This window comes from Arvicola amphibius, chromosome X (assembly GCF_903992535.2).
Source record: "Arvicola amphibius chromosome X, mArvAmp1.2, whole genome shotgun sequence".
Taxonomy (NCBI): Eukaryota; Metazoa; Chordata; class Mammalia; order Rodentia; family Cricetidae; genus Arvicola; species Arvicola amphibius.
Window position 1 is genome coordinate 63,012,013 of NC_052065.1, and position 12,049 is coordinate 63,024,061.

Here is a 12,049-nt window from a genome sequence, read left to right on the forward strand (position 1 = left end):
ACTTGGAGCACAATCCAGGCTGGATTAAGGAGTAAAGCCTGATAGTGGGTCATGCGGGCACTGCTCAGCCACAGATCTGACAGCTGCTAAGGCATTGGTGGAGGTGTGTGGCAATGGTCAGATTCTGTCCCAGAGTTAGCTCGTCTGCATCTTTTACCAGCTACAGCTGCTATAATGTGGAGAGAGGGAGGCCAGCCCACTGCCACAAGATGTAACTTTTTGGACAGGTAGGCCACTGGGCGCTTCCATGGTCCCACTGCCTGAATGCTATTCCCATATGTTCATCCACAAACAGGTAGAAGGGCTTATTTACATCCGGGAGTCCGAGTACCAGAGCCTCCAGGAGTTTCCGTTTCGGAGTGTCAAATGCCTTCTGCCTTTCCTCAGTCCATACAGAGATTTAGCTATTTTGGCTAACCAAGGGATCCAAAGGTGACAGAACCTGGCAGTCCCCAGGAACTCCCTTACTTGTTTAGCAGAAGTGGGAGTTGGGGTTTTTAGTACTGTCTCCTTGTGGACCTCGGAAAGCCATCATTGACCTTCTTTAAGGATGTATCCCAGGTAGATTACCTATCATTGGCAGATATGAGCCTTCTTTGCAGAGGCCTGGTACCCCAGTTCCCTGAGAGCACATAGTAGATGCATGGTTCCCTTCAGGCACCTTCCCGATCCTCAGCTACAATTAACAGGTCATCCATATACTCTAACAGACTTACTTCTGGGTTCTGGAGTCAGTACTCACCCAGGTCTTCAAGTAGTGCCTCATCAAAGATGGTGGGAGAGTTCTTAAATCCTTGAGGCAACTCGGTCCAGGTTAGCTGTCCACTGATCCTGATCTCTGGATCATGCCATTCAAAGGCAAAGTAGGTCTGGCTTTTAGGGGCCAGTGGCAGGCTAGAGAATGCATCTTTTAATCCAGTACAGTGTACCATTGCTGATTGGGAGACAGGGTACTCAACAATGTATAAGGATTTGGAACAGTGGGATGTATGTCCATAACTCTCTTGTTCACTTACCTTAAATCCTGTACTGGAGGTTAAAAAGCCTGGTAACAGAGGTGTGTTCCAGACTGACTGGATAGGTTTTAAGATCCCAAGTTTCAATAGTATGTGGGGTACTCCAATGCCATGGGGTACTCGCGACTTTAACAGGATCTGCTCCTGCCTTGATCTCAATGTAGACTGTGAAGGGCCAGTCCCATGCCTCCTGTCTCTGCCCAAGCCTGAGGGAACTTCCAGAGCCAGTCCTCTATGTCAGGCTCAGGTATTGTTGGTTCTTGGTAAAGTCTCTATTCCTCAGTTAGGTCACTTGTAACCAAGACCCGGACTGGTTCTCCATTCTGGTGGACTAATTTAGCTCCCTTGTCAGAAAATGGATTTGGGCTTTCATTTTGGACAGGAGATCTCGGCCCAGCAGAGGGTAGGGGCATTTGGGTATTACCAGGAATGAATAGGTTACCTGCCTCATTCCCAAGTCCACTGTTCTTCGGGTAGTTCATGAGTATTTTTGGCCCCTGTGGCCCCCTGGACCCAAGTAGTTTTAGTGGATATGTGTCCTCCTGGTTTCAGAAAGACAGAGTTTTCTGCCCACTCCCCATGTCTACCATGAAATCAATAGGTTTCCCCTCCACCTTTAAAGTTACCCTAGGTTCAGGGAGGGGATTGAGCCCTGTTTCCCCTCGTTGCTGTCCTCCTCATTTCCCATGTAGACTGGTAGGACTTGAGTTGTCTGGGGAGTCCCCTTTTGCTTTGGACAATTTTTGACCTAATGTCCCTCCTCCTTACAATAGGCACATTGATTTTTTTCCTACCTTTGGTTTGTAGCGCTGTCTTCTCTCATCCCGCTGTGTTGGCTTCATGTTCCTGGAGTTTGTGGCCATGAGGAGTTCTTTCAAGTCTTCCTTGTGCTTAGCTTGCTGTTGTTCTAGGATCCTGGCGAGACTCTTTTCCTGCATCTTTCTTTCTTTCTTTCTTTCTTTCTTTCTTTCTTTCTTTCTTTCTTTCTTTCTTTCTTTCTTTCTTTTCCTCTCTCTGTTCTGGTGTCTCTCTCTTATTATACACCTTTACAACCACTACAAGTAGATCCCTCAGATTCTTTTCCCCTAACCTTTCTAAAGACTGTGACTGTAAGATCACTGGTGGCAAAGAGTCAGTAGTGGAAGGTTTGCTTTCCATCTCCATCAGGAGGACGTGCTGGCTGGAGTGCAAGGGTGACCAACTTGGGTTGTGGAGTTTCCCCCTCCAGCTCCTAGTGACTTGTGCTGGTCCTTGCGGTGGCTCTGGGGGCACAGCTGGGCCTTCTTGAAGTGGGGCCTGAGCCTGAGGGCCTTCAGGTCTAAACAGGGAGTAAGGAGGAAAGAAGATATCTAACTCATTTGATTATCCTTGGAGGACAAGCTTGGCCTCTTCTTGGAGTTTTAAAGGAAAAACCTGAAAAGGGGGTGCAGTCAGATTAGGTGGAAGAAAAGGCTTAACCCACAGGAGGGGGTCATCAACTTGGTTGATGAGACCCCACCAGGTCATGATGTAAGGAATCTGGTCTGGGTGTCCTGTGCGAGGTGGGGAAACAATGTCCTCAACCTTAGAAATCAAATTCAGGTGAAAAGATTTCTCCCTGGGCCAGCCCATGTTGAAAGAGGGCCATTCAGAAGAAAAGAAAGTGACCCATTTACCCTTCTTTATGTCAACACTGTTGTTATGAGTGGTGTCCTTTATATTCTTCCATTGGGTGAGGTCCAAGGGGGAAGAAGGAGCAGTTCCCATAGTCTGTCCAATCAAGTCATTCATCAACAGAGATACAAAGACAGAACACACAAGATCGACAAACAGAACAGTTAGACAGAGGGCCCAAAACAGACTCCCGTGGGTACCAGATGGTCTGGTTTGTTGAGAGCCCAGAGATTCAGCCTCAACAAGACCAAAAACTCTACAGATGGGCTGGGCAGCGGTGGCCCACACCTTTAATCCCAGCACTTGGGAGGCAGAAGCAGGCAGATCTCTGTGAGTTCGAGACCAGCCTGGTCTACAAGAGCTAGTTCCAGGACAGACTCCAAAGCAACAGAAAAACCCTGTCTTGGAAAACCAAAACAAACAAACAAACAACAACAAAAACCCTACAGATGGAATGGAAACCATTCAGTAAGGTTAATTGATCCCCAGAGACTTAGGATTCAGAATTACAGACGGGGCCTGACTGGGTCCTCATTGGATGATCTCAGATGAGAGACCCCCATCTAGATGAGGAAAGGAGACATCTCTTGATTATCCCAGTTCGGTCCTCTAGCGCATCCATCAGGGCAAATTGACCTGTTCCGATTCAGATTCTGAGATAGGTGCCAACAAAAATGGAAGTAAGACATACAAGACTTTGAACACAGACTTACCGCAGTCAATCAGAATAAAGCTTTGTGATGGGGGTCCCAATGGGGGGTCTCTGGGGATCTGTGATGAGCCCCTAAATGTTATGCCAGTCTGTTGGAACCCCAAAAGACCACCAGGGAGACCAAATCACCAAAATGTAAAAACAAGGTTTATTGTGTGCATGCACCATTAACAAGCCGGCAGGAACCTCTTCAGTGCATCAGTGAGAGGAGGTCCCCTGCCCTTCTAGAGGACATTAATTAAAGGCAAAACCCAGAAAAGTTACGTTAGCAGAGTGTGGGGTAACTGGTTCAGTCCTAATTGGCTTGTGTCTAGGGATTTTTCAGAAATTTTATTTTCAAACCTTGCCTGTTGCTTGTCAAGTTTTCTAATCAGCTGACCTTTAGGTAAGAACATTCTAGGTTATCTGTACTTTCCAGATGGTTACCCTGTTACTTTTGCCCCTAGCCATTTCTGAGGACTGGAATGTTTTTTTCAATTGACTTTATTGAGCTATACATTTTTCTCTGCTCCTCTCCCTTCCTCTCCCCTCCCCTTCAACCCTCTCCCATGGTCCCCACGCTCCCAATTCACTCAGGTCTTGGATTTTACTACTTCCCATGTAGATTAGATCTATGTATGTCTCTCTTAGGGTCCTATTTGTTATCTAAGTTTTCTGGTATTGTGATTTGTAGGCTGGTTTTCTTTGTTTTATGTTTAAAAACCACTTATGAGTGAGTACATATGATAATTGTTTTTCTGGGTCTGAATTACCTCACTCAATATGATGTTTTCTAGCTCCACCTATTTGCCTGCAAATTTCAAGATGTCATTTTTTTCTGCTGTGTAGTACTCCATTGTATAAATGTACCACATTTTCCTTATCTATTCTTTGGTTGTTTCCAAGTTCTGGCTATGACAAACAATGCTGCTATGAACATAATTGAACATATGTCCTTGTGGTATGATTGAGCATCCTTTGGATATATACCCAAAAGTTATATTGCTGGGTCTTGAAGAAGGTTGTTTCCTAATTTTCTGAAAAATCACTACACTGACATCCAAAGGGGCTGTACCAGCTTGCATTCCCACCAGCAATGCAGAAGTTTTCCCTTTACCCCACAACCTCTCCAGCATAAGTTGTCATCAGAGTTTTTGATCTCGGCCATTCTTATAGGCATAAGATAGAATCTCAGAGTTGTTTTGATTTGCATTTCTCTGATGACTAAGGATGTTAAACATTTCCTTAAATGTCTTTCAGCCATTTTAGATTCCTCTGTTGAGGGTTTTCTGTTTAGGTCTGTACTCCATTTTTTATTGGATTATTTGTTCTGTTGATGATCAATTTCTTGAGTTCTTTGTATATTTTAGAGATCAGACCTCTATCTGATGTGGGTGAGACTCTTTTCCCATTCTGTAGGCTGCCATTTTGTCTTGTTGACCAGAGGAGTGGAATATTTTATGGGAAATAGTTTACACAAGACACAAGATGCAGGCAGAGGACAAAAATGGAGGAACTTTGCTTCTTTGGTAAGTAATCAGAGCTCTACCAGAGTATCAGAACTCCATTGATCAATGTTAAAAACTCTGAACTTTTGAGATGTTAGTGTAACAGTAGCATAGACAGGGTAAAGAAACCTGAAACATTCCCCATTTTTCACAACCCTTAAATCATTTTTATACTTTTGCAACTTGCATTTATTTTCTTAGACCCTCAGAACTTACTTAAGCTTTTATAGCCTTAGAATTTTATAAATCTTAGAACATTTTCCTAGATCCTCAGAACTTGCATAGACTTTAGACCTTTGTCTTTTTATCTAATCTTTTATCAAAGGCATGAATACTTATTATTGAGAACAATCATTGCAAAGCAAGTTCTTTGAAATAAACTAACAGGAAATATTACAACTGAAACCTGTTTATCCTTTAATATGAAGTCTGTTGGCCAGGCAAACCAGTTTGCATTTCTCATTATGGGACCTGGTAGCTCTAGAAGACACAAGGTCTGAGTTTTACATAAAAGTAAACTAACAGACTGGCTGCATTCTTGGGGGAAGGAGCTGGTTGTCTGCTGCTCCCAAGCTGACAAAGTTAGTCTAGCCTTCAATGCCATCAGAGATCTGAGAAGGATAAAGTAGAACAGAAAGCATAATTCAAATGTCCTATGCATTGGTTAAAATGACAGGGACTTTCCCGTTACCTAGATGGTCACCTCCTCAAGCTCCTGTGGTGTTGGTGGCTTCATTGGGGGCAGAGGTCCCAGAGAAGCATCAGTCTTCAGCCACCAGGTTCAGAAGAGCTGAGAGGCTTTCCTTTGGAGGAGGAACTTGGGAGACTGACCTTACTTCGTCTGGGCAAAGTGGGGCAATCAGCTCTCCAGGATCCTGTTTGTCCACAGTTTGGGACAGGTCCTGGCAGAAGATGAGGTATTTAGAGAAGTTTTGCAAAGTGGTTCGAGTTACCATAATCCAGATGGAGTCATCATGCCCCATCATCTTCTTTGGAGATCTTGGGATTACTGCTAAGAGCTGGGGTCTGTGTCACACTAAGCTTTTTCCAATGCACAGTTTGAATGATATACTTAGCAGATCTGCTTGTTTTTAGTTATTTACTTCAGCCTTAACCTTGAAAATATATACAGAAGGCTAAATAAAGCTTGTCTCTGAAAATGAATTACACTTGTACTTAGCATGATTACAAGCACAGTTTTGAGCACATTAAAGAATCTGATGATTTATAAGATGACTGAACATTAACTTGCATGTCCTAATTATCCATAATAGTTTGAAAGAAGCTAGGAGCTTTAATAACATTAGGATTTTACAATTTTATTTGAGTTACATTTTAGCCTTAAAATTTTTTTTTTCTTAAAATTTTTTGAACTGAAACTCTCAGTGTCAAAATAAAATATTTTTGAAGCTGTGAGCACACAGGTTTATTCATGTAATATTTTCATCATGTTAAGAACATCATTTCTGTACAATTTTCTTTTTTCACTCTTTTTAAAATTTATTTTACATATCAACCACAGCTCCCTTCCTTCCCCTCCTCCCATCCCCCCATCTTCCCCTACCCCCATTCTCTCCTCAAGAGGGTAAGGCCTCCCATAGGAAGTCAACTAAGACTGGCCTATTGAGTGGAGGCAGGACCAAGTCCCTCCCTGCTGCATCAAGGCTGAGCAAGGTATCCCACCATAGGGAATGAGCTCCAAAAAGCCAGTTCATGCTCCAGGGATAGATCCTGGTCCCCCTAACAGGGGCCCCACAAAGAGGTCAAGCTACACAACTGTCATCCATAGGTAGAGGGCCTAGTTTGTTCCCATGTAGGCTCCCCAGTAGACAGACCCGAGTCCATGAGTTTCCACTAGCTTGGGTCAGCTGTATCTGTGCGTTTCCCTACCATGATCTTGCCACCCCCCCCCCCGCAGTGCTCATTTACTCCCTCCTCCCTCTCTTTAAATGGACTCCAGGAGGTTGGCCCAATGCTTGGCTGAGGATATCTGCATCTGCTTCAATCACAATTACTGAATGAAAGTTCTATGATGACAATTAGGGTAGTCACCAACCTGATTACAGGAGGCCAGTTTAGGTGTTCTCTCCACTATTGCTAGGAGTCTTAGCTGGGGTCATTCTTGTGGATTCCTGGGAATTTCCCCAGCACCAGGTTTCTCCCTAACCCCATAATGGCTCCCTCTATCAAGATATCTCTTTCATTGCTCTCCTTTTCTGTTCCTTCCCCCAACTCAATCGTCCTGCTCCCTCATACTCTCATCCCCTATCCCCCCTTTCTCTTCCCCCACCCCAGTTTACCCAGGACATCTTATCTATTTCACCTTTCTAATATAGTCCATGTGTGTCCCTCTTAGTGTCCACCTTGTTATCTAACTTCTCCGGGACTATGGATTGCAGCCTGGTTACCCTTTGCTTTACATCTAATATCTACTTATGAGTGAGTGCATACTGTGTTTGTCTTTCTGGGTTTGGGTTACCTCACTCAGGATTATTTTTTTCTAATTCCACCCATTTGCCTGCAAATTTCATGATGTCAATGTTTTTTACTACTGAGTAATACTCCATACATCTGAAAGAAGGCTGATCTCCAAAATATATAAAGAATTCAAAAAACTAGACATACCAAAAAATACCAAATAATCCAATTTAAATATTCCCATTTTTTTGAGAAACCCTGTCTCAAAAAACCAAAAAAGTGGGATACAAATCTAAACAGAAAATTCTCAACAGAAGAATTTCAAATGGCTGAAATACATTTAAAGAATTGCTCAACATCCTTAGTCATCAGGGAAATGCAACTCAAAACAACTCTGAGATACTTCCTGGTCTACAAGAGCCAGGACAGGCTCCAAAAGCTACAGAGAAACAAAAAAAAGACACCTAATCTTACACTTGTCAGAATGGCTAAGATTAAAAAAAAAAAAAACTGGTGGCAGCTTATGTTGGAGAGGATGTTGAGTAAGGGGAACTTCCACTGCTGATAGGAGTACAAACTTGTACAACCACTTTGGAAATCAGTATGGTAGTTTCTCAGAAAATTGGGCATCAATCTACCTCATGACCCAGCAATACCACTCTTGGACATACACCCAAAGGATGCTCAATCATACCACAAGGACACTTGCTCAATTATGTTCATAGCAGCCTTATTCATAATAACCAGAACCTGCAAACAATCTAGAGGTCCCTCAACCAAAGAATGGATAAAGAAAATGTGGTACATTTACAAAATAAAATTTTAAACCATAAATGTAGCCCATAGAGAGACTTGAAATTTTATAAAGCCATGGATATAGTTCATAGAGAGATTGAAAACCTTACATTTTTATAGCTCACCATTACAGAATATTATAGTTTCTTGTATGATTCAGTTTAGCCAAATAGTTAAAGCTTAATGAAATTAGCAAAGGCAAAGAGTCTAGATATATTTTTAAGTTAGTTATTGTTAATCTGAGCAGACCTTAGGAATTTATAAACCTTCTTTATCAAATATATTTTGTTTATTAAAGATACGCTGTTTTAGCTGGGTGGTTGTGGTACATACCCTTAATTCTAGTGCTTAGGAGGCAGTGGCAGGGAGGTTACTGTGAGTTCAAGGCCAGCCTGGTCTACAAAATGAGTTCCAGGACAGCTAGGGCTACACAGAGAAATCCTGTCTCAAAAAGCAAAAACAAACAAAAAAACCCATCCATTCCCGAAAATACAGTTGAAATGTCCCAACATATATAACAGTTTTTCCATTGTTCCATAGGTAGAACTCATCTTTATTGTTAGTTTTTGGCCTGTATATAGTAGTTTCGTCAGAAACTCTTGAGGCTTCATATAATTATGATCTAATTGAATACAAGCAGTGGGAAGGAATGACTAGATGCTTAGGTGAAGTTCCAATGACCTTGTTTATCTCCTTCTTTTGAAGAAATATTAGCTTTAAACATGTTTAGCTCTGAATATCTTAAGAAACATGTCTAGAATTATTATGGAGAGATTTTAGACAGAAGATTTTATTTTATAACCAACTTCTGTGTGTCTGCAGACAACCCGAAAACCTTAATAAGTATTCTCTATCTTACATGTTATAGAATAATGTAAGTATCTGTAACCTATAGTCTATTAAACAGAAAACTATAAAATCCAGACATCTATAGGCATTCAGAAAATGTTGATAACAGGTTGTTTTTGCTTTCTTTGTGGATTTTTGCTTTTCAGATTTTTAACCATTGCAAATAACCTTACATAAAAAGTTTAATATATTACACTGTTTTAAAGCACATAGTATCCTTTCTTGGGCTGTTTTATTTCCCCTCTTTGTTCTATAGTGTTGTGGAATATTAGTTTAATATGTAATACATTTGCTTATGCTATGGAATCCTTGTTTAATGATGCAAATATGTGTTGCATTCTTTTATGTTGCATTTACTTAAGTCTGTGAATCTGTGTTATTTTGTCTACCTAAAACACCTGATTGGTCTAATAAGGAGCTGAACAACTATGAGCTAGGTAGGAGAGGGATAGGTGGAACTGCCAGGCAGAAAGAATAAATAGGAAGAGATATCTAGGCCCAAGAGAAAGGAAAGGAGCAAGAAAAGGAGGAGAGGAGGACTCCAATGGCCAGCCACCCAGCTGGCCACGGAATAAGAAGGGTACCCATGCTGCCCCATTCCAGTCAGGGAAATGACTGAAGCTGGAGTTTTATCATCAGAGATAGGAGTCAGCTAAGAAATAGAACACGCTGGAAAAAGACATCCTTCAGAAGCAGGGTGGGGAAAATGGTAGAGAAGTACCTGGTGTATCTGTGGGACTTAAACAGCAGGTTCCTGCAAAGCAATGAGAGAAGGAGAGGCCAAGCAAGCTCCATTGGGGAATTGGCACAGAGGCAGCCAGGAACGGTCTACCTCGCGGAAATCCTAAAAATGTTGCATGGAGCTCAGGGACAGTTTGGCTGTGCTCAGTTCAAATTCCCATCTCTGCAACAAAACGTGAAAGCGCAAAACCAACAGACAACAGAAAAAAACAGTACAACGACCCAATCTGAAGAACAAAACAAGCAAGTCAGGCATGGTGACACACACCTTTAATCCCAGCACTCGTGAGGCAGAGGCAGGCAGATCTCTGTGAGTTCGAGGCCAGCCTGGTCTACAAAGCATGTTCCAGGACAGTCAGGGCTGTCACACAGAGAAACCCTGTCTCAAACAAACAAACAAACAAATAAATAAACAAACAAAACACAAGAACTCAGACGTATTGTGGCCCCCTTCACTAATACAGCAAAACCAGAAGGAGAGTGGAACATTCTATCCTCTGTCTGAGACTAGGTCTATGATCTTGTCACATCTTGCCTATTTTTCTGTCCAAATATCCAGACTCCAAAACAGAATAAAATAACTCACCAATAGGTTCAAGCTTCAGAAGCATATTGGCCAGCTTTCTTACTTTCAATTTGTAAATTTGGAGCGGGTGCAGTCTGTGCTCCCTGAGGTCTATCAAGTTCACTTTGGATTTGTTCCCTCTGGGGCCTATCTCAGAGCCTGACCCTGAGTGTGGGGTCTCCCAGGGATATTTCTGAGGCCTCAAGATGGTGTGGAGTTTGTGACCCCTGGGAAAATGCCATAGACCCAATCCAATTATAACAGCAGGACAAACAATCTATGAGCCAAATTTGTTTATTTATTTATTTTTTTTTTTTTGATTTTTCGAGACAGGGTTTCTCTGTGGCTTTGGAGCCTGTCCTGGAACTAGCTCTTGTAGACCAGGCTGGCCTCGAACTCACAGAGATCCGCCTACCTCTGCCTCCCGAGTGCTGGGATTAAAGGCGTGCGCCACCACCGCCCGGCTTATGAGCCAAATTTGAAACTGGCATGAAGGAAGGGTATGGAGAAGGACTTCTAAAGGGAAACGCCACATGAAGATCTTCTATATCTATGCAAGCAAGTAAAAATTGTCCTGTTATGTCAAGTTAAGAGACTAGGGTAACTCAAGACAATTTTGGGGTTTCTGTGTAAGCAAGTTACAGAAGCAAAAAGAACAGTTGCCATATCATAACAAGTAGTCATGGCCGTATATTTTTAGGCGGGAGGTCACTGACTTAGGATTACTAGGAACTATCTTCAAGGGACTGGAATCAGATAGAGATGACTAGTGAGTACCACGGTGATATAGGTGTGTCTTCTATCTATCTGGTGATTTCGTTGGTTAATTAATAAAGAAACTGCTTGGCCTGATAGGTCAGAACATAGGTGGGTGGAGTAGACAGAACAGGATGTTGGGAGTGAGGCAGACGCTTCAGGCAATCGCCATGCCTCTCCTCTCTGAGACAGTCGCCATGAAGCCAGCCACCAGGTCAGACATGCTGAATCTTTCCCGGTAAGACACCACTTCGTGGTGCTACACAGATTATTAGAAATGGGTTAATCAAGATGTGAGAATTAGACAATAAGAGGCTGGAACTAATGGGCCAGGCAGTATTTAAATGAATACAGTTTGTGTGTTGTTATTTCCAGGGCTAAGCTAGCTATGCGGGAGCTGGGTGAGATGAAAAGCAGGCCTGCCCGCAGCTCATTACTACACCAAGGTGAATGCCTAACATAAAATAGTCAAGCTATTACACATTAGCCAGGCCACCTAAAAGACAAGAGCTCCCAGACCCAAGGTAATACTCCTCATAGCAGCTTGTCAGGGATGGTAATACTCCTCATAGCAGCTTGTCAGGGATGGTAATACTCTGCATAGCAGCTTGTCAGGGATGGTAATACTCTGCATAGCAGCTTGTCAAGGAAGTAATACTCGGCGTGGCAGCTTGTCAGGGATGTTGCTCTAGGAGATCCCAAAGCCCAGACCATCCTGGAATTGTCAGTCATTCACAGGTCCCCACTCTGCCTTGATGAGGATGTCCCTAAACACAACAAAGAAGAGATCAAGTTGTATTGTAGCCTGGTGACCCAGGAAAACAGCCATGCCATGAGTGGTGGAACCTACTAGATGAAAGGATATTCATGCCAAAGTCACGGGGCAAGAGTTGGCTAGTTGCCCTATATCATTCCATGCACTTGTCATTTAAAAAGACCTCAGAACTTATCTGCCCTCATGGCTGGCTACCTGGAAAATCAGAAACACTTCAGAATATTTCAGACTGCTCTTTGACCTATACCCAGGTAAATGCTAAAAAGGACACACTGCCTCCAG

At 42.7% G+C, this 12,049-nt stretch overlaps 1 pseudogene; it reads right to left on the reverse strand.

Moving 5' to 3' along the window:
- Nucleotides 1-653: 653 nt before the first annotated feature.
- LOC121677023 lies at nucleotides 654-5,854 on the reverse strand (annotated as a pseudogene).
- Nucleotides 5,855-12,049: the final 6,195 nt, after the last annotated feature.